Genomic DNA, 23,239 nt, shown 5'->3' with positions numbered 1-23,239 from the left:
AGATATTTGGCACAGATTCTGTAGGGTGTTGTAATACCTAAGGCCTCAGGAGAACAGGATCTCAGAGTATGAGGTAACAAGCGCTGTCTTTCGTGGTCGTAGAGCCGCTGCTTGTAATGAACTCATTCTGGGACTACAACAAAATTTTGGTCATTGGACCTATCTTGAAGGAATTGCATTTTCTCAGTTATATAGGAAGACTATGCTAGTTCCTAAAAATGGTCATTCTGAACACTGGCTGTACAACTGCAACAGTTCGCTGGTGGCTGCATCCCATGCTTCCTCTTACCTTGTTCCTTAGGCTTGGAGCTGCTTAGATCTGTTTTCTGCATAGAAACAATCTTAAGTGCCATGAAAAGGAAACATGGGGAAGTACATCACATAGCTTTTTCCAAGAGCCAAACATATAGATCAAAGCTCCAGAAGTGGATCCAGATGTCATGGATCTTCTTTCAACAATGTTATAGTGTCTAAAAATGCTTTCAGTCAGGCTGGCAGATTGCCTGTGTAACTTCCACAGAGCTCCTGGTAGCCATATCCCAAGCTTTTTATTCATGCTCCAGTCTTGGTTTTGGCTAGTAATTTTGTTCTGTAATTGGGGAGCATAGAACCAGGGTAGAAGAACACTGTGATATGTTCAGGTGCTGCAATTTGGCATGTACGCTATCCTGGAGCCAATTGCCCTGGCTGGGTTCAGAATTTCTCACTAAATGCCACCAACAGGTCTTATGTGGATCTGACCTAGACCATATCCATACCACAAGCATTAGTTTCTTCATTCTCAAGGGCTTGAAAAACTTGGTTCCCAAGGGATACCATGGTGCAGATGCAAGCTCCCAATTTGCCAGTGAATTAGCTACTTACAGCTACATGGAGAATGTTCATGTCTTCTAGAAACAAATGAGATTCAGTTTCTTGCCACTAGGTTTTATTGGCTACCAAGAACATTAACTCTTGACTGACTGCACTTCTTATGTATATTAGATGGTTGCCTTATCTGTGCAACAGTGCACAGAAAAGTACATTGCTATGGTATCACTTTTTAATTGTGATTTTTCAAGTTCTGGCTTTTTCTTTGCATGCCATATTTCTTTTATTCCTGAGTCCTGTCTTGGTTTCCAATAAATCTTCACATGTGTTTCTTCAACGGATGAATCTCTTTCTAAGTTAACCACTACCTTGATCCAAACTCCATGTCCTTTTTTGGACCTCATGTTTGCAGACATTCCTCTTCACCTGTTTTTATTTATTTACATTTACACTCCGCCTTTCTTCCATCATGGAAGCAAGGTGGTGTACGTGTGGTTCTCCAATTGTCACCCTCTCAAGCAATGACTACACCCCAAGCTGCTTAGCTTCAGCAAGGTAGTGGCTCCATGTGCCTTCAAACCGCGTCCTAGGACCTGGATGTGAATGTCAGTCCCTGCCAGTGGTTTCTGCATCTGTTGTGTTCAAAATGTTCTAGAGTCTTTGACTATGAGGATCGCTACGAGTCTCAATAAAGCAAGCACCAAGCAGGTTCCAGCCATTCATCACAAACACTCTATTTTGTGTAACTGTGTCAAGAAAGTAATGAGAATTTGGCACAAGAATAAAGCAGTGCACCCTTCAAGCGACCCAAAAAGGATAAAAGGAAGTAAATACAGAGTCAGTAATATCTCACACTTATCTCCACCTTCTGGCCATATGCAACTGGAGGAAGACACAGATAATAAAAGCATGTGTTTTACAATTCACTTCCCCATAAAACTGAGAGGCTGTTTCCCCCTGCTTGCTCTTCCAAAAGCCTCTTGGTTTGTTTCTAGATAGGTATGACATACCAAGTCTTATATGCTAGCATACCCCTTAATGAATTATCCAAAAGGAAAATTCATATGCATTCAGTGATACTGCAAGAAGTGGCACAGCTGTTAAGGAATGGGTCACCCACAGCTGTCTACTTAAGGCTGAATGAAACCAGTTCTGTTAACTTACAGAAGGCATGGCTATGATTACATTAAGGCATATTCACCAGATCAACATACAAAGTAACCATTTCAGCTACATTTCAGGCTAGAAAAAGGTTTTCACTACACCTGTCCTAATTATGGCCACAATGAAAAACTGGGATAAACTGCAGTAAACTTCCGAATGGGCCATTTTTGTGAAGATGTTACAATATAATTGCTGTTGAAAGTCAAAATTAAAGTTAAAATGAACTATACTTATTTGAGGCTCATCAATGTTAAAGGTGTAACTTACACCTGTAATTCATTCCTGGGACATTTTGTGTTGTGAAATGAAAAGATGCAATGAGTAAATATGAAAGGAGTGTTCAATAAATATACATCTTCCTCTGTATACATATTGCCTCCTGTGTTGTAGCTGGAATTTCACACATCAATGAATATTAATAATGCTATGAATGTTAATAATTAATGTTTGTAATGCTACACACAGTCGCCCTTCAACTGAACTTTGATAAAGTTTTCCTGTTTTTCTGGATTTATCTCCAACAGTGACAAAGGATTACTAGAAATCACGGCACTTCCTACCAAACAAAGATTATATCCTCATGGGAAGCTATTCTGCTCTTGAAGCATTTTTGTGCCTAGTGAAAATTGTGACATTACACCTTGAAGGCAGGCAAAGATGAAATATGCAGGGGAAACAAATGCCCTAATTGTGACTTGGGTCATTGCATTAAGTTGGTTCATAATCCTCATGGATGTGTGTATATCACAGTTCCTTACTAGCAGGGCTTTTTTTCAGCCAGAACTTACCCAAACGCAGTTCCAGCACCTCTCAGGTGGGCGCCATTACCATTATATGAGAACAAGGGAGACGTTCGTGGTGGTTTCCAGCATCTCTTCTTCTAGAAAAATAGCACTGCTTACTAGTGCAGAATAGGGAGTGCCCCATCCACTTTTGACTGAGGTCCCATCCAAGGCTGGCCCAAGGCATTTTGTTGCCTGAAGCAAATGGTGAGAAGTCACCTCCTTCCAGTCCCATCTATCCCTGTCCCCTACGAGTTTGAAGCCCCACCTCCACCAATATTACTCCTAAGAAAATGGAAGAAAATGAAAATGATTATCCCTACTTTAACTCATGCTACTATAAAAACATGAATGAAAAGTGTGCAGGCAAATGCCTATTGAAATCTCAGAAGCCAGAGAGGGTGACTTCAGGGGTGGAAGAAGGGGGTGCGGTGGGTGTGGACCACCCCGGGTGTCACCACTGAGGGGGGCGACAAAATGCCGGGCGGCACTCAATGCAGGGCCTGCAGCGCACCTGAGCCACTCATCTCTCCTGGGAGAGACGCGGTGGTTTGGGTGTGTGCAGCTTCTGCGCTGTCCAAACAGTCCACCCGCTGCCTCCCCTCCAGCTGTAGGGCGGCTGAGTGGGAGGAGGCAGGCAGATTCCGGAGGCCCCACAGTGCACCCTGCTCTCACCCCTATGGGCGGCTCCTCTGCCGCTGGGTGACTTAAACAGTAGTTGTGAATATCACTTTAGAGCACTACATTGACCACCCACATTGAGCAAAATCAAAACAAATTGTGCAAAATGGCAAATGCTGGAGAATTATGCAAAATAAGAAAAATGTGTACATTTCCCCAATGTTTATTATTTAAAAGGACACATTAGGTAGGTAGGTAGGTAGGTAGGTAGATGAATACTTTGGCATCAGTGCACAACATTTATGCCTTACTGTGCAGACTCACAAGGTGCTAGCAGAAGAGTAGCTCAAAGCATGTGTGCCTTGTGAGGATCAGGTGTTTTTTCATGCAAATTGAAAAGAGGAACTGCACTGGTAGAAAGAGCAGCCAAGAATGCTACCACTTCCCATAGTCTGGTACAAACCACAGAATTCCATTCCAAAATAAAAATAAGGCAAAAAGCAGGATGGCTTGTCTGTTGGCCCTTTTTTTAATCACAGGAGCACATAGCCATAAGGGAACCAGAACAAAACCTGTGTTTTCATTATAGCAAAGGAAATTTCCTCAAACTTTTAACATCTCTGCAAAACAAGCTACACCTACCAAATCCCCTCTTATGGACATATGCTATACTGGAGCTCTGTCCTCCTTTACGTGTATTCAACCTGTGGAACTCTTCAGTCCAGAAGACAGCTTCAACATTTGTAAAAGGGGATTTCCCCACTAGTGTGTGTATGTAAATGAGAGGTAGCAAACATGGTGCCCTCCAGATGTTGATGGACTACAACCAGGGTCAGCCAAAGACATTCTGACACCTGAGGTGGACTGCAAAATGTGTCAAGGAAAAAGGGATGAGGAAAGACCTATGTCAGGAACAAGGGGATGGGGCAGAGTGTTTGTACCGGGAACTGTTACCCTGGTAGATCCTGCCATCTGAGGCAGTTGCCTCACCTTGACTCATGGGTGGGCCGGCCCTGACTACAATGCTCATCAGCCACAGCCAACATGGTGAGGGGTAATGGGAGCTGTAGTCTAGCAACATCTGGAGAACACTACAGTGGCTACCCCTGATGCAGATGTGCAAACATACACAAGCACATAATAGTAGTGTTTACAGTCCATTCTACACACAAATACAAAGATATGGAGTAAATTTGCTTACTCCTCCTCCTGACCCAATCAGCGAGTAACACAAACATTAGTTGAAAAGTGTCTTGAGAAGTTGCCAACTCCCTGGCAACTTTCCTAAGTAGGTATAAGAGCTATGACATTAGATCAATGTTGATGCTTGTAAGAGAACACATTAATGCCAATGTTTTACTTGATATTAGTCCAATATCCTCCACTGGGGATTAAAATGTATGCTATGTCAAACAGCTCTTCCTAAAATTTCTCTGTGCAACAATGTTATTTATTCTACCCTTTGCCTTCCCAACACTACTAGCCTCTTAAAAAAGTCTACAAAACAAAAACAGCCACAGTAATAGTAAGCAATAAAAAGTTACTAATAAGCGTTGTCCATCACTACATTTCTTGAAGTGATTAGATTTCATGTTTGTTTGTTTTTAACTCCACATAACAACAGACCACTGTACAACTTTAATAAAATCCCCAACAAACCAGGTCTACTCCATTCAATGCATGTTGCTTTGGTACACAAAAGCTGAATGCAGAGCCAATGAGCAGGTGAAGGACTGCATCCTTCACATGGCATTGGATTGCAATCAAACCCACACTTAAGCCTGCAAACCAATGCACTTACTCCCAAGTAAGAGTGCATTGCATTGCTTACTTAGTGTGCATTAGACTGCATCCTTCATACAGCATTGGCTTGCAGTTCAGTCTTAATTTGACAGGACTTATTTTGAGTAAGCAGGCACTGACTCAGAATTCAAAAGAAAAATAAAACTGCAGAAGATGGAACAGATAAAAGTATTGCTCGTTTTGCAGTTCTCTGATTTGTCTTGTGTACTACACTGCTTTCCTAAAACCAGGTTTCTAAGCCAACACTCTTCCCGAAATAATTACACATTTTATTACGCTTCTATGCAAATAGTTACTGCACTTTCCTTACACTAGTAATAACTATACCACAAAACAGGAGATTGATGGGAAGCAACTAATCCAAATGTTAACAATGTAATTCAAGAGGCTCCATACCTTTATGCAAGCAAGTTAAATTAGTGGAACCACCATCTGACCTGTGTTTGTTTTGCACGTCGCCATCATAACAGTTCCCATAAAAATGCAACAGGAACAAGAGAATCAGTTTGGAGAAGCACAGCTACTTGTAAAAATCCCCCTCCCATTATGATGTATGCAGGCAAGAGAGCCGAAAAGAATGCAAGAGTTCTCTCGCACACACATAGGGTGATCAGTATTGCAGAAAGCGCTTCACTCCCAACAAGGGGTGCATGTGAGAAAAGCTAACGGCTCCCTCCCAGCGACCCAACCATTAAGGGTCTCTGGAACGAACAATGCATTCACTCCGGCTTTCATTTTCCACACTGGAAAGCCACAGCAGGCGGCAGAGCAATAAAACGACTGGCAGATTTATCTGCCTGCTTGGTCGGCTGCGGAGACAGATGGGAGGGAAAGGGGCTTCGGCGGCAGCAGCAGCAACAAACCCGGAGTGTTCCAGTGCAGTCAGGGCGCAGTCTCGAGGTTTGCTCCAGGCTCCGCAGCTCAGCTACAAGGCCGTAGATGTAGCATCTGCAAAGTTTTGTGCTCTCTGGGTTCTTCTCCCCCAGTAGTGATCTGACCAGTTCCAGTGCTAGAGGCTAAAGTGGATTTGGCGCTGTGTGTGTTTAGACGCGCACGTTCCCCTCGTGGTAGGACAGAAACCCTTTTGATCGCCCGCTGCTAAACCTGTTTGTGGGATCCCAGCTTTTCTCTGCAGCTGTTTCCAGGACGCTCCTCCAGCAGATCCTCACTGCCTTTTTTTCTCCCACACCCACACGGTCAGACACCGAAATAACCCGGAAGGCTGCTGGGATTTGGAACGAAGAAGCTGGAAGTTTGAAGACTGCCAGCCGAAGCGTACTTACTTTAAAGCAAAACCCACCGAAATCACTGGAATGGGCTCCCCCAGTTTTGTTTCGCTAAAGAGGAGAGGGTCGTTCTCGCCTGAGCCAGTGGCCAGCAAGGCGCGCGCGAACACGCCAAGGCACACACTTTTCCACACTCAGTTTTCAGGCACGTAGGAAGAGCGGAGCTCCCCCCCCCCCCACTGGCGAGACACGGTCGTCGTGACTCCCCCCCCCGCCCCTTTATTTTCCTCACATCTAAAGTTGATAAGCACATGGAGGGAAGTTTGCTCCGCAAAAGCCGCCACCATTCCCAGCGCCTCCCTGGCCGGCCAGCCTCTCTCCCCGCGCAAATCCAATGAATGGAAAGGAAATCCCCTCACGGTCTTCCCCTCGGACTTACCAAGGGTGCAACTTCGCCGCAGCCGCCTCGCGGGTTTCCCCCGGCTGGTAAATCCCCGGTGCCCGGCAGGAAGCGGCCGTGAGCGCGCTCGCGCTTGGCGTCTCCGTCACCTCAGCCTCTCTCCGGCCACCTCAGCGCGGGCGTCCCCCTCCGTCCTCCCTCCCCTCCGCAGGCCTCAGCGCGGCCAGTCCAGGAGGAGCGGAGGGACCTCGCCTGCTCGGCAGCTTCCCGCGGGAGGGAAGAAGGAGCGGTGTGGAGCGAGGCTGCCTCCTCGCTCGGTCCTGCCCTGGACCAGCCCACTCGACACGGCCGTCCCCCACCAACGTCTGCCTTCCTCTTCTCTCTCCTCCCAAAGCCGGTGGATTAAAAGGGGGGACGAGGCCGGCGGCGGAGGAGGGAGAGTGTTGGAGAGCGATTGGGGCGCCCTGAGGAGAAGCCGCCAGCGATTGCGAGACGAGGACTGTCCCTCACCAAAGGGGAAAGGAGGGAGGTCTGGGAGGGAAGGGCGGGATGCGGGGCCCAAGTCAACGTACGAGGAGGGGGGTATGGGGTCGAGGGACAAAAAGGAGGAGCACACGGGGAACAAATGTCAAGGTAGTTTTCCTCTGTTGGATGGGAATATTATATTCATGTACGCACATTCACACACTTTGGCGCACAGCAAGAGAGCCGGCAAGAATTGCGAAGCTCGAAGAAGACCCGAGGGGAAGACCCGAGGGGCGCCCCATGACTTCTTGTCGTGGGGTCAGGGAGCTAGGTTCCTGAGGTAAAATGTGAGGCTTGGTGAGGGGGGGAGAGTGGGCGCAAGTTTGAAGTCTGAGGAGTGATACGCGCAGCTTCCCTTCTCCCCGAGACATGGAAGTGTTCCTTTCATCTGTTTGTCACGACGTTGTAAAAAAGGAAAACGAGGGTGGAAAACCTTTCAAGGGAAAAATATACACATGCCTGCTGTCTGTACAGATGTGTGTGTGTGGTGTACAGTAAGAGGCAAAAACGATAGGAGTGCGTGAGGTAATGGGGAAGGTACTCTTTCTGAGGGAGATTTCTTCAAGGTGGTGTAAAAAGATCAGGGGGCAGGATAAGGGCAGATGTAAGGCATCGAGGTCCCTGCGGGAATACACGTGTGAAATGCCTTCCCACGTGAAAGCGGAACAGCCCATCCGAGGAGAGACCGCGCCAGGCTCCCGACTCGGAGCGGCGAAGCGCAGGGTTTGGTCAGCAGCGAGGCTGCCCCGCGCTGCGAGCCAAGGCAGAGCGTCCCAAGAGGCGGGGGACGAGGTCAGCGGCTGTGTGTGTTGATAGGAGGGAGGCCCCACGGCTCCCAGCAGCGGGCGGGGCGGAGTGAGCGTGGCAGACACAATAAAGGGTTCATGCATGGAGCACGGCTGGGGCGGGCGGGAGGAAGAAAGGCCCGCGTGCCGCGGGGGATACGGAACTCCGTCTCTGCTGCTCATTATGAGGGAGGGACGGAGAGGGGACAGCAAGGCCGACGAAGCAAACGGTCGCGGCGAAGCTGGCCTCGGGGAAACCCAGCACTGGGCAGGAGAAGAGGCTGCTGCGGGAGGCGAGGGAGTTCCCGCCAAGCCCAGCTACTTTTTGGCGCGCGCGCGCTCTCTCTCCCTGCTTGATGTGTGTGTGTGAGAGAGAGTGAGTGAGAGAGAGAGACGTTAATGGTACTACTAGCTTGGTGCCTCCCTGCCGAAGACGCTGCCAAAAGCACCAAACGGAAACCGAGTGCCGTGCTGAGCAGCAGTCGTGTCCCTGGGATATTATTGGACACCCTCCTCGCTTGTCTCAGAGGGAAAGGAAAACAGCAAGCAAAGCATGAGACTGTGCCTCAAAGGAAGAGGAAAAATATAACACAGCACTGTGTTAAGTGTGGGTGTATATGTGTATACATTGTGCGCTATGATCCTGTTGGTGGTTTGCTGTTGTGGCCTGATAAGTCTCAGTATTTTATGGGTTATTAAGAAAAAGACACCTGTTGAGCGAATAAATTGAAACTTGGCATACATAAGCCACCCAATGAGGCCTACAAATGTGGCAGAACTGGCCCTATGTTTTATTTATGTAAAAATTTACATACTGCTTGATTGTAAAACACACAAACACAAAATTCTAAGCAGTTTACAACTATTCTAAGTGGTTTAAAACAATAAACATTGCCTGTAACAGTGCCACATAAGAAGTGCTGGAAATGGACACATTCACTTTTTTCAGTTTTGAAAAGGAGTATCATATATTTCTTTCCAATTTTGGTGAAAACTGATGTACAGTGGTACCTCAGGTTACAGACGCTTCAGGTCACAGATGCTTCAGGTTACAGACTCCACTAACCCAGAAATAGTACCTCAGGTTAAGAACTTTGCTTCAGGATGAGAACAGAAATCATGCTGTGGCGGCAGTGGGAGGCCCCATTAGCTAAAGTGGTACCTCAGGTTAAGAACAGTTTCAGGTTAAGAACGGACCTCCAGAAAGAATTAAGTTCTTAACCCGAGGTACCACTGTAGTTTATTTGGACTTATTTAGAAACCAAATCTTTCTTTGGTTTGGTGAAGTTTTGAGTGGCCATTCAAAAGTCATTAAGGTTTCCCTGTCCCTTTAAAATCTATGGCTGCAACTATTAGCAAAATAAGGCAGTGCATACACAGTTTAATTTTTGAACTGAGAATTTTGCCAGCACACTAGTGTTTACAGAGGGAGCCGCCAAGCGGATGCTCTGTGCAATGTATGTTCATTTAGTTATGGGATATAACAGTGCGGTGCAGTTTCTAGTTAAGGGGTCACCAATTTTGGGGAGCCTCACGATATATTTCTTTGGGGCTCTGGATTACCTGAGAAACTACTGAGAGATGAGGATGGGGTGGTGGAGCTGTCCTCCGACATTGCAGCCGCTTACCTAGAAGGTGTCGGGGTGGGGCAGATTGGTTCAGCGTTTTTAACTTCTTTTTTAAAACAAGTTCAGAATGCACTGCCTGTGAGCACCAACAGCAATATTAATTTAAAGCAGTTGAAAACATATTCTGGGAAAGAATGTTAGAGAAATGTATAAAATGGATCCATTAATCTAAAACAAGTTACTTCGTATTCTAAGTATGGGTGCAATCCTATCCTGAAGATTCATAGGCTGTCACTGCAGTGGCAGAGAGGAGCCAATATCCATGGAATTACAGTAGTACCTCAGGTTACAGACACTTTAGGTTACAGACGCTTCAGGTTACAGACTCCGCTAACCCAGAAATAGTACCTCGGGTTAAAAACTTTGCTTCAGGATGAGAACAGAAATTGTGCTCCGGCGGTGCGGCAGCAGCGGGAGGCCCCATTAGCTAAAGTGGTGCTTCAGGTTAAGAACAGTTTCAGGTTAAGAACGGACCTCCAGAACGAATTAAGTTCTTAACCCTGTAAATGTCAGCAGGTAAATCCTTCCCTCTCACAGTGCTTGTATGTTTCCACCAGAGGAGGAATAGGACACAGTGGAAGTTCTACCAGCATCAGTTGCGTACCCCCCTTGTCCCCGCTGATAGATTTGCAGCCATAGGATTGGATAGCTCAGTTGGTAGAGCATGAGACTTTTAATCTTGGGGTTGTGGGTTCAAGCCCCACATTGGGCAAAAGAGTCCTGCATTGCAGGGGGTTAGACTAAATTTACCCTCATGGTCCCTTCCAACTCTACAATCCTATGATTCTATGGTTGCTCGATCCATGCATTTTATTACGCTGCTTCAAAATAATTGTGCATTGTGTTATTCATCACAACTGGACCAATAAGAGTTAAAAGAAACCCTTGGAAATGAGGTTAGTGTAAACAACCAGATAATATATCATGCTGAACATTTTACTGTGACTAGCTTCAGTTTTTCTGTTGTAGACATTGATGCTGCAATGGGATACACCGTAACACTGCCAAATGCTTCCCAGTATTATTAAATTTAACTTCACCACTCATCTACAGAGAATTATTAAGTTTCAAATAGAAACTAATTATTCTGGTGTGTCTCAGGGCCGATTCTGACATAATGTCTTTCCCCCACCCACCCCCAACAGCTGAATATAGTGGAATACTCTCAGAGGAACATATGTGAAGGGGGTGAATACTATGTCAGATTGAAAAATCCACATGTATTTTGCTGAAAAAGATCTGCGAGCAGGAAATTAAATTCCTAACTGCTCTAGCAGTATTATGCAAAATAATAAAACAGCAAGGAGTTTGTAAATACCCCATAGTAATAACTTAAGTGTCCGCAATATATCTGCTGATTTCATGCCATAATCCAAACAAGTGTGTTCAACTATTTTGTGCTGTTACGTCATTCTTCTCTATAAGAATTAGAACAACTGCGTTCAGACAGATGCATTGGAAGGGTCAGCACACGACTAGATTGAGGCCTCTCTTTCCTCCTTCCCCTCTTTTCCACTAGCATTTGGTTGTTCTCATACTGTATAAGAGTTTAGCACCTATGGCGATAGCATCCATGTCAGTACCTCCTATGGCACCCTCGTGAAAGAGGTCAGCAAATATTACCTACAATCTACAATACATGAGAAACTACATTTTTTCCACTCACTGGCACTCACTGGCACAGGTGTAGCCTCTCTTACATTGAAAAGCTGCTCAAACAGGCCCACATTTCATTGGAAAGCTGGGATTGGAAATGTATTCTCTCTTCCATTCTGCACAGAGAACTGCAAAGGCTCTTTTCTGTGGTAGGCAGTGTAGGTGTCTTTTTCTTCATTGCTGAGTGGACTGATGCAGGGGCAAGTCAGCACCATTTTGTGATGCTTTATATACTACTACTACTACTACTACTACTACTAATAATAATTTATTATTTATACCCCGCCCACCATCTGGCTGGGTTTCCCCAGCCACTCTGGGCACCTTCCAACCGAATATTAAAAACAATACAGCGCCAGACATAAAAAACTTCCCTAAACAGGGCCACCTTCAGTTGTCTTTTAAAAGTATGCTGGGAGGGCATTCCACAGGGCAGGCGCCACTACCGAGAAGGCCCTCTGCCTGGTTCCCTGTAACTTGGCTTCTCACAGTGAGGGAACCACCAGAAGGCCCTCAGCGCTGGACGTCAGTGTCAGACCTGGATGATGAGGGTGGAGACGCTCCTTCAGGTATACAGAACCAAGGCCATTTAGGGCCTTAAAGGTCAGCACCAACCCTTTGAATTGTGCTCGGAAACGTACTTTATATCTTTCTGCGCATTTAGATGTGGCAGCCAATTCCTGATGTGCAGCCACATAGCAGCTGTTTTGTGGCTGGTGCCCATGACAGTTTCTAAAAGTTTCAAGAGTGCCCGTTGGCCCCAGAAGCTTGTGCTATAGCATCTAAGCTATTAATTTCAACTGAAGGCCAAGGAGGCATCTCCATATGACCCCAACCTATAAATGCTTCCTGCAAATAACACATTATTTCTGTCCACAGATTGAACAAATAATAGCAATTTAGCTGATAATTGGCACAAATTGTCTTTTGTCTATAGCTACATGTTTCAGCTGCATGGAAGTGACTTCCATGTGCATAGAAATTATGTTTTGTATTTGATGTTGATGTTAACCTGCTGGTACCTAGATAAAAATTGTCTACAAAATAATGTTTTTACGTGCATCTTGTTCTAGAATGCACTTATAGTTAAATAACACATGACAGCCTGCCTAGATAGTTCCCACTTTTTATTTCTATAATAAAAACAAGTCCCTGGATGGGTAATTGGACCATGCACCATGACTCTCAGCTAAAGACCTGACACATCATGTACATGTGCATTTCCCCAACACCTGTAGAAAAGGACATGCAGTAGCAACATTTTTTGGTTATATCTATATTGAACTATTGTTACATGCTCTAGGTGGGTCTATCTTTAAAGACTGAAAACTACAGCTGCTTCAGAATGCTGCTGCCAGGTTGTTGATAGGGATCCATTGTTCAAAGCATGTGATTCTGCAGCTATTTAATCTGCAGTGACTCCTGGTATGTTTATGAGTTCGATTCAAAGTGGTTGCTGTCACCATTGTGGTTTGTTTCCGGGGTATTTGAAGGACTACCTGTTCGCACTTGATTCTGCCAGCCGGTTAAAGTTTGAGGAAGATCTGCTCTGTATTTTCACCATTATCTAAATTGTGATTAGTGAATACACATGTTTTATGTTGTGGTTTTTGATGATGTTAGTCACATCCAGATAATTTAGTGAAGATGATTAAAGAACAGAACTTTAAAGCTTTCCAGAGCCATTTGAGAAATAAACTTGCATCCAACAATTAGAGAGAAGAAAGAGATTCAGAAACCAGGAGAGAGAGAAATGTATATAGTATGAAATTGCCATAAAAATGCAAGGTAGCAATAGGTAATACATCAAATAATGTAAATGTATTTACTTAAGAATAATAAATTACAGAACTATTTAAGGTTAACCAGTTCACCTTTTTAAAAAGAACAAAAGTACTTTTTCTGAAGAAAAATACAGAATTTCTGAAGTTATTTTGAAGACTCTGAGAACTTATTGTAAAATGCTAGAATGAATTAAGGCAATTATAAATGAATGCTAGAGGTGTTTTGGAGTTTATCTGGGGGAGGGAGAAAGAAAGTTGAGTCAAGTTCAAGGAAAAAACTCCAGCTGTAATGTCCTGCTACTGTCTGTGTTGCACCTTAATGCAATAAATTGTGGCTTAGAATAAGGCTGCATACACATGAGAATTTATTATAGACTCAATGAAGATTGAGTACATGTTTTTTCTAGGTAGTCCATACACAATCTAGATCCATTGTATATTTTTTGCCCCTGAAAAGTGCTTATTGAGAAACTGGTTTCATTCCAAGAATAAAAGCGCATTGTGGATTGATTCTGCATTACCTCACAGTGTGTTCATTTTGGAAAGAGAGATCTAAGTAGTCCCAGCAGTGTGTCCACATCTGCCCAATCACATTGTGGGTGGGCATATACCAATAATCGTCCACCCGGGGCATGTGCAGGGAGGAAAAATGTGCAGATAACCTAATTAAGGGGAGGGTTTTCAAATATGTATCAAGTAACTACACCCAGCCTTGTGGACAGCAGGATCTATAATCCATCTAGATTGAAAGCAGGATGTTGAGGACAAGCACAAGGGATTCTGGAGTGAGAAAAACAACATTTTTGTGCTATTAACAGGTTTGTGTGTACACAGCCTGAACACTCTAAGGCGGAATCTGTTACTGACTTTGCCAGCCATTTAGGATGCAAAAGGCTGACACTTCCACACAGCTGCTTTGAGCTGTTTATACACTGTGAAAATGGGCTCTGTAACAACTGCTAGTGTGCAACCTCTGGCCTTCAAACAACAGACTTTTATCCACATAGATGGGCAATGATGTAATTTGAGACAATTCACAAAACCCTAAGCTACTCTGTGGGACAATGGGAGCTTTTCATTCCTGTTCTTCATTTAGCGTGTATGAGCCATTCTGGTCAATTTGCAGTTGTGGACTATGTCAATCTTTATTTCTACCAAGCAGTATTCCAAAGGCTTGTTAAACTGATTTTTACCCCAGACAAGTATAAACTTGTTTCTTTGGAAATATGTCCTATTGATATAAATGGAACACGCTCCCCCTAAACAGTTCATCATAATAGTCATCAACTCAGTCCTAAATATATATATATATAAACTGGTCAAATCCCACAAGAGATATTTTCATGCAGAATGAAGCCTCTTCATGCACAGCTGATCAGAATGGAGACACATATCCACATTGCAGTGTTCAGTTGGGGCCCAATGAATTGCATGGATGGTACTTTGAATATGCAGTGAAGATACAGCTATAAAGCAAGAGAAAAGTTTTCCTGACATATAGTTGCATATCTCTCAGTGTGTGCAACTAGACCACCAGCTAAAGTGGACAGTGCTTAGATATTATAAGTGTGTGTGAAGTATGCATCATGTCACCTTTTAACTGCTTTGGCAAATTGCTGCCTGCCAGGACTGGCCCACCCATTAGGCAAGGTGAGGTGAGGCAGCTGCCTCAGGCAGCAGGATCCACAGCAGCAAATGATCCAGCCTCTGAGGAATGCATTACCTGCTGCTGCTGGTGGTGGTGCTGCTGCTGCTGCAGAAACGATGACTGTGGCTCGCTCCTGGGAGGCCAGATCTGCCCCACTGCTGCCTCTGCAGCCTAAAACAGACAGTCCGCCTTGTGTTCTGGCTCATCCTCTCAAGCTTGCAAACAATTTCCCCCGTTTGCTTACAACAGGGAAACTCTAATCCAAAACCAAAACTACTAGTCTTCTGTCTTACTAACTATCCCCCATTTGCAGCTGCCACAGTCTTTGCTTTGCTGGTGGCCAATCTCAACAGGTCATGACTTTGTCTTTATTACTTAATGGCTTATCTCTCAGTGATTCCCTGGTCAGGAAAAAAAGTTTAGCCTGTGTTTCTACACCGCTAAATCAAACACCTGGCACCTTCTCTTAATACTCCAAGTATTGGTTAAACCCTAACATTTACTAAACCTAGGAAGCATGGGTGTCTTGCACCTACAAACTCTGGCACCCAAACCTATAACAATACTTAAGCCAGAGTTTGGGAGCCTCAGGTGCAAGGGCTGAATGTGACTCTGCTGGTCCCCCATCTGACTCTTGGAACTCTTTCCCAGGCATACATATCATATCCTAAGTGTTTTTGTCTGGCTGGAATGTGTCCTTGAACTCTGAGCATGATTATTGCTTGCCAGCCCCTTCTGCCCCTTGCCAGAGGACAGAAGAGTGTGTGCAGAAATAAGCCTACAGTACAGATGTAAAATTAATACTTGTTGCTTTTACCATCGGCATGTGGCTGTCAGTTGCTCAGAAGGGAATGTGACATTGGGACTGAAAGACATTCCCCACCTCTGACCTAAGTAGTCATTAAAGGCCTCCAAATTCAAAGTTCTATTAACAGTGTAAAATGGACCCTTTGTTTCCTGCACTACCCTGTGGGCTTCTGAATGACCACCTTGTGATTATGAATCAGTTGAGCAGTTTTGGAGCCTTTCACCAGAAAGAGACAGGTGGCACATACTTATTTTAATGAATGGTACCAAAAAACTTCCTCTAATGTTTACTACCTGTATCTAAACTTTCGTGCAGAATTAATAATTCAAAGTTGTTTTTTCTCCCACGCACATTTGAGCATCGTCTCCTTTGTCATTACAACATCCTCAAGCAATGAAGCAATCAAGATCTCAGCAATGCTGAATAATGTATGACTGATTGATCCGCAGGCTGCAGTAAGCAGCTGTAACGCAAATAATGTCTGGTGTCAAAACAGTTAAAGTGATGCTATTGATCTGAGTGGGATACTGGACATTCCTGCAGTTCTGATAGATTCCTCCAATGGGTTGCCACTTGCTTAGGGGGAAGTGGAGGCTAGATATGGACATAGTGCATTGATCAGAAAACATTTGTAACACATTGATTAAGAAAGAACACTATAGGAAATAAATGGTGCTTGGGGAAAATTAGTTTGTGCACTGCAGCTTCATATGAATTCCAGGGAGGATGTTTGGATGCAGAGGTAACTCTGGCCCCATGGCTTAATTGGGGCTGTAACTGTTCTTTTGCATACAGAGAAACTGAATATTTAGGAAATAGTAAATGACCGAGAGCAAGAAAACAAATGAATATTCAAAGAAACTGCCAAAGGTTGAACTATCTACTATGAAAAATGTTATCCAAAGCAGTGGGTGATTTATAGTTATGGTCTTACATTCATTTAAGAACAAAGAAAATAGATTGCACCCATTGTGGGGTGGAATGCAACAGGCAAACCCAGTGTATCTTGACAAAGGGGGAAATAGTTAATCAGAGCTACAATTCCCAGTACCCTTAACAAACTACAGTCCCCAGGAATCTTTGGAGAGGGGATGTGCTTTAAAAGTATAATGTGTACCTTGTCAAAAACTGTATCAATTCTAAACACACCATTTGTATAGGAGCTGTGGATGCAAGTGCAGTTGGAGTCAAGTCGATGGAGGAATCCAGTAATCTCATGCTGAGAATAATGGATTAAATGATGCCTTACAAGATTGTTTCGAAGGCAGCCAAGATTGAAGTGGGATGGGGAGAGATGGAGGTCAAATGTACGGTAATTTCTCATTCAGGTCTGAAGTTGTTAGGGTTAAAGACAGGCTCCCAAGGGGATAGTTTGAGCCAGTTCATTTGCTGGTGGGAGTTGTTTTTAACATGGATTGTATTGAAATGTGTTTCAAAGTCAATAATAAATAAGGTTAACGTATCAGTGAAAATAAATGAAAGAAAGCTATCATCTATTTAATTAACCAGTTGACTCCCAAATAGAGAAAAATGTGTTCCATCTGCATTTTGAAGGGGACCAATCTGATCTACCAGTCCAAGCATTATATGCAGGTCACCCACTCGCTGGATCATCGTCTTCCAAAGCAACTACTCTATTCCGAACTTAAAAATTGAAAGCGTAATGCTGGTGGTCAACAAAAGAGGTTTAAAGACTGTCTCAAGGCAAAGCTTTAAAAATGTAGTATAAACACTGACAACTGGGAAACACTGGCCTGCGAGTGCTCTAGTTGGAGAACAGCCTTTACCAAAGGTGTCATGGGCTTTGAAGACACTTGAACTCAGGACGCAAGGTCGTGCTAAGAGGAAGGCCCGCTTGGCAAATCCACACCGTGATCAACTCCCATCCGGAAACCAATGTCCCCACTGTGGAAGGACGTGTGGATCCAGAATTGGCCTCCACAGTGACTTACGGACTCATTGTTAAAACCGTGTTTATGGAAGACAATCTTACTTGGCTACGAGTGATCGCCAAAGAAGAAAGAAGTATATGCAGGTCAACTATGGAACAGATTGCAAACTTCCTTGTGTGTGTTTCATAAGGGAAATGTATTGAAAGGCATAGAAAAATGTGTATTTTAGGGAAATATTACGTACAAAATGCGTACTTCAAGGAAATGTTTATACAACTTAATTGTGGGGGTTCTTTGCATTTTTTAAGAATTAGTTTTTATTGGGGGTTTTGTGTTTCAAAGCAAACAGATAAACAGGGAATGGTACATCTATGGGGGGATTCTGTGCTTGTAAAAAACTGCAAAATTGGGATAAAAGAGTTGTTGTTGTTAGAATTTATATACCACCCTATACCTGTAGGAAAACATTTGAAACTGACAAGGAATGGAACCATATGGACTGAGTAATCAATTCCTAAACACAAAATATCCACCCTGTCAAAGAGGGGGGGAATCACAACTAAGTAAAACAATTGCAAGAGGAATCAGAACACTCTGAACTTTTAAATATCTGCAGTGCAATCCTATGCATATTTACACAAAAGTAAGTCCAGCGAGTTTCATGGGGTTTACTCACAAGTGAGTGTACACAGGATTTAAAAGTTTAGTTGAAAAACCAAGCTTGAGGAATAGGATGAATTATGTGTATTATACCAAATTAAGTGTGCAGTTTTGTACCTAGAAGAATACAGTGGTACCTCGGTTTAAGAACAGTCCTGTTTACGAACGATTCAATTTACGAACTTAGCAAAAGCGGGAGGCCTCATTAGGGAAAGTGTGCCTCGGTTTAAGAACGGTTTCAGTTTAAGAACGGACTTCCGGAACGGATTGAGTTTGTAAACCAAGGTACCACTGTATACTTGTTAGTTGGCAAGGACTTAACAAAGTTAAATCAAAGGAAGCCATTGTGGAAAAAGATAGAAAGGCAGCAGGGGAGCCCAGGAGCTGCAGTCCCCCACACCTATCTTATTATGGGGTGGGTGGGTTAGGAGACGAGCATGGCTGACTGCCATGATGGCCTCTTTATAGCTCAGCTGGAACAGGCAAAGACTGGGCCAGAAGCAAAAGACCAGGGTGAAGACTTTTGTAGCCCCTCAGTGTCCCATCACTAAGTAGGCTGAGAGCCAAGGGATGTCGGATGGTTTGAAACACCACAAGCAGTGTGTCAAGGGTGGAGGAAGCAGACAGGAGAGTGAGAGTAAGGGAGCTTGTTTGAGGAGAGAGAGAGAACTGGGACAAAAGATATGGGGGAACGTGTGCAAGTGGAACAGGGATAACTAGATTAGAAGCCTCTCACCACAAGAGACAGGGGAAGAGTGGAAGGACAGTAAATAACTGACTGCTGCTATGTAAGATAGGCCTTGGTGGCAGGCCAGAGGGGTGTGTGTGTCTTGTAAAGAAACCTACCAATCTATGATGTCTGCTGATAAACTGGGCCTTGAACTCCTTCAAGAAATAAGCACCCACCAGTTGAACACTGAAGAAAGGGAATCTGCTGACATTCTGAAGGCTTTCTTTACTAAACTTTGAAGCGGTTTTTTTAAAAAAAGGATCTATGTGACGTTCTTAGTCCTCCTACCCCCCTGAAGTGCTGTATAAATAACAGAATCATAGTCATCTAGTACTAACCCATTCTGTTTATATGTTCAGTTTGATTGGCAGAGCTTTAAGTTTTCCATAGAATATTATCTGTTTTTAAAAAGATTAAGAGTCCTTGTAGTTATGCTGATTCTCAGAGCTGTTTGCTAAATCTGAAGACATAAAATAAAACAATGTATGCCAAAGATGAAATATGTGCCCAGCTCCAACATGTCGATTTAGTGTATTGTGCAGCAGACTGTAGTATAGCTCATAACTTTATAAGGAGCCCTCAGATATTTTAAGAATGAAAGGCACTATGCAGTCAAACCTATATTTTCTTCATTGCCTTGGATGCCAGCGTTTGTCCATAGTAAGCCGTGGCTTTGCTAGTATAGCTTGTTGTGGTTTCTGAAGAGTATGATCTGTACATCTAAATCTAGAATTTCTCTTTGACTGTACTTATTTTAACTATAGCTCTTCAGACAAAACACAGCAGCTTTCTTTATCACAGAGCCCAGACAGAACGAAGGGTAACTAGCAGCTGGGAAGGTTATCTTTTTTATGATTGCAGCAGATGTTCAGCTTGTGTGAGTGTCTGGAGGGGGTTGGAGGATGGATGGGGCTAACAGATTGAGGTTGAATCCTGACAAGACAGAAGTACTGTTTTTGGGGGACAGGAGACAGGTGGGGGTAGAGGACTCCGTGGTCCTGAATGGGGTAACTGTGCAGGTAACTGTGCCCATGAAGGACCAGGTGCGCAGCCTGGGAGTCATTTTGGACTCACAGCTATCCATGGAGGCGCAGGTCAATTCTGTGTCCAGGGCAACTGTCTACCAGCTCTATCTGGTATGCAGGCTGAGATCCTACCTGCCCGCGGACTGTTTCACCAGAGCGGTGCATGCTCTGGTTATCTCTCTATGTGGGGCTACCTTTGAAGGTGACCTGAAAACTACAACTAATCCAGAATGCGGCAGCTAGACTGGGAGCGGCTGCTGAGACCACATAACACTGGTCTTAAAAGACCTACATTGGCTCACGGTATGTTTCCAAGCACAATTCAAAGTGTTGGTGCTGACCTTTAAAGCCCTAAATGGTCTCGGTCCAGTACATCTGAAGGAGCGTCTCAACCCCCATCGTTCAACCCGGACACTGAGGTCCAGTGCCGAGAGCCTTCTGGCGGTTCCCTTACTGCGAGAAGCCAAGTTACAGGGAACCAGGCAGAGGGCCTTCTCGGTAGTGGCACCTGCCCTGTGGAACGCCCTCTCACCAGATGTCAAAGAGAACAATAACTACAAGACTTTTAGAAGGCATCTGAAGACAGCCCTGTTTAGGGAAAGTTTTAATGTTTGGACTAATGTATTTTAATATTTTGTTGGAAGCCACTCAGAGTGGCTGGGGAAACCCAGCCAGATGGGCAGGGTATAAATAATAAATAATTATTATTATTACTATTACTACTATTATTATTATTACAACACAAGCAAGAGGTTTAGTATCAGCCCTTCCAATGTTCCCAAACAAAATTCCTGCCCTGAAGCAGAAATTCATCTATGAGGTGACCAATATAATTAGCAAACCTGGTGCATCTGTAATACACATAGGTCAAGATTTGTGATCACACAGGAGTAAATCCCAGTCGAACCTACCTGCTGAGTAAGCATGCATGGGATTGCAGCCTTAGTGATGAAGGATGAGAGAAGATGAAGCCCAGTACCTCCATGTGATCTCACGATTTATTTATAGCTTGGAAAACCTAATGCAATAAATCTTTTACTTAACGTACAGTATTGGTTGTGTTTAGATATGCAATACACAGTTTAATAGAACTGAAATCCTGTGTATACTTATGTGTTTAGCATCATCAATTTGGCACTTACCAAAACAAAACACCTCTTCTTCAAATTCGTTTCTTATGAATCCAGTGCTTAGGTCTTCCAGGGTGACTGCTTACACATTGCCAAAATAAAATAAAAGAAGACACAAGTTTGCATATAATTTGCACCCTTAAAATTACTACAATTTTAACAGAATTTTTTTTTTAAACCAGAGCAGGTGACCTGCAGCCTGCTGTCCAAATGCAACCTGTTGATGAGCAACTTCAAGGCTCTTGTTTTGAAAGGGGCTTTTTATGGTTCTTTTATCTTTAAACTTTTATCTTTAAACTTTAAACTGGACTTGGAACATGCAGCTCGTCCAATAGAGGATTTTCCTTGGTAGAGTTGAACAATTTGTCAACCTAAACAGTATACGTTGAAGCAAAAATGGCATCAAGCCCCCCCCCCCACCCATTTTCTGAACAATACATTTGGTGTGAGGGAATAACATAGAAAAGGACCACCACAGCACTTTCCATCCTGGCCAGAGTTGAGTGGCGGATCCTAGGAGGTGGTAGCTTCTCCGCCATAGAATCTCCTCAGCCCATTCTCCCCCTCACTTTACCTTGCTCTGGTAATGTCAGAGGAAGCACTGTGAACTGGGCCCAGGAAGAAACAATCAGACAAATATAATTTATTTGTGGTCCATTGGTCACAAATGAAAAGTTTCAGAGTGTAAAATGCATGAGATCATCAAAAGAGGGGGGAACCCAGAAAGCAAGAAGATTGTCTAAAGGAAATTACAATATTTAGATGTTTTGAAACTTGCTTAGTAAATTCAACTTGCTCAAACTTATTAGAGCCCTCTAATAAAATGACCAACTGAGACTCTGACCACCATCCTGTGATGGCATCTGACCATCCCTTTATTTAAAAAGAACACGGGACACAGATTAAGATACTCCCAAAACATTTTTCCCTATCTACTTTTTCCACCTCGTGCAGAATTCTATAAACCGCTATTATGTTTTCACCCACTTTGTGGAGTTCTCACCAAAACTCTTCACAGTCCCTTTTTGGTTTTACTACCCTCAACAAAACAGTGTCATCAGCAAACTTGGCTGCCTCTCTGCTCACACCGACCTCCACTTTATTTACAGACATATTAAAAACACTGGTATTGTTAAGTTGTGGGCGAACATATCAGATGACACAGCGATTCTTCCAAAGCAGCTCTTTATTTGTAAGCTGGAACAGAACTGAACTGAGGAGCTCAGTCAGCCTGCTTACATAGAGCTCCACTAGAATGCAACAGTAACCATTTTCTGTAACTAGCCAATCACTGAACGTCACTTTCGATCCTTCATTTGCATAACTATCTACAGTATCCCCTTGCTGGCCCAGGGTGAGAACTTCAGTACATAACAGGTATCATCACAGATCTTTGAGGAACCCCACTTCCACTGTGAGAATTGTCCATATATTATTGCTCCCAGTTTTCTGTTATTTGGTTACTGAGCCATAAGAGAACCTTTCCTCTCACCCCATAACTACTAAGTTTAATCAGGAGCCTTTGGTGAGGGGATTTTGTGGGGGGGGGGAGTCCAAAGAGTTCTGAGTAAATACGTATAATACGGCGGTAGCAGATGGAATGGTGGGGTGGAGGCAGCTACCTCACTTCCTGGCTGGTGAGCCGCTGATGCTTATTGGAAGGTTCACAGTGGTGGCAAGGTTGGTGCAGTACAAAGAAGAAGAGGAGTTTGGATTTGATATCCCGCTTTATCACTACCCGAAGGAGTCTCAAAGCGGCTTCCTCCCCCACAACAAACACTCTGTGATGTGAGTGGGGCTGAGAGACTTCAAAGAAGTGCGACCAGCCCAGGGTCACCCAGCAGCTGCATGTGGAGGAGCGGAGACGCGAACCCGGTTAACCAGATTACGAGTCTACCGCTCTTAACCACTACACCACACTGGCTCTCAAAGGTGCCAGCAGAGTCAATTCGGTGCTCCTGCCAGTGCTCTGCTGGCACCTACGCAAGGCTGTTGTTTGTGGACTACAGTTCTGCCTTCAATACAATTCTGCCAGACAGGTTATTTCTTAAAATGACCAATTTGGGTATACATCAGAAGATCTGTCTGTGGGTAAGGAATTTCCTGACTGATAGGCCGCAGACAGTGAGAATGGGCCCTTACTATTCTTCTACTCTAGTATT

The 23,239-nt window shown here is 44.0% G+C and overlaps 1 protein-coding gene and 1 long non-coding RNA gene across 2 annotated transcripts in view; one reads left to right on the top strand and one right to left on the bottom strand.

The window, feature by feature from the left end:
- Positions 1–21,206, bottom strand: part of LHFPL2 (LHFPL tetraspan subfamily member 2) — a 126,275-nt gene extending 105,069 nt beyond the window's left edge. Inside the window, exon 1 of the mRNA XM_080973198.1 lies at positions 21,090–21,206. The gene's annotated coding sequence lies outside the window, so the exon portion shown is untranslated. The remainder of the gene's footprint in view (positions 1–21,089) is intronic.
- A 702-nt stretch (positions 21,207–21,908) lies between these two features.
- On the top strand, positions 21,909–22,618 carry LOC308458347. The gene is made up of 2 exons (XR_013977246.1): positions 21,909–22,203; positions 22,455–22,618. It is a non-coding gene; the product is annotated as an uncharacterized lncRNA (long non-coding RNA).
- Positions 22,619–23,239: the final 621 nt, after the last annotated feature.

This window comes from Podarcis pityusensis (assembly GCF_964106645.2).
Source record: "Podarcis pityusensis genome assembly, chromosome: 11".
Taxonomy (NCBI): Eukaryota; Metazoa; Chordata; class Lepidosauria; order Squamata; family Lacertidae; genus Podarcis; species Podarcis pityusensis.
This window is presented reverse-complemented; position numbering and strand designations above follow the sequence as displayed.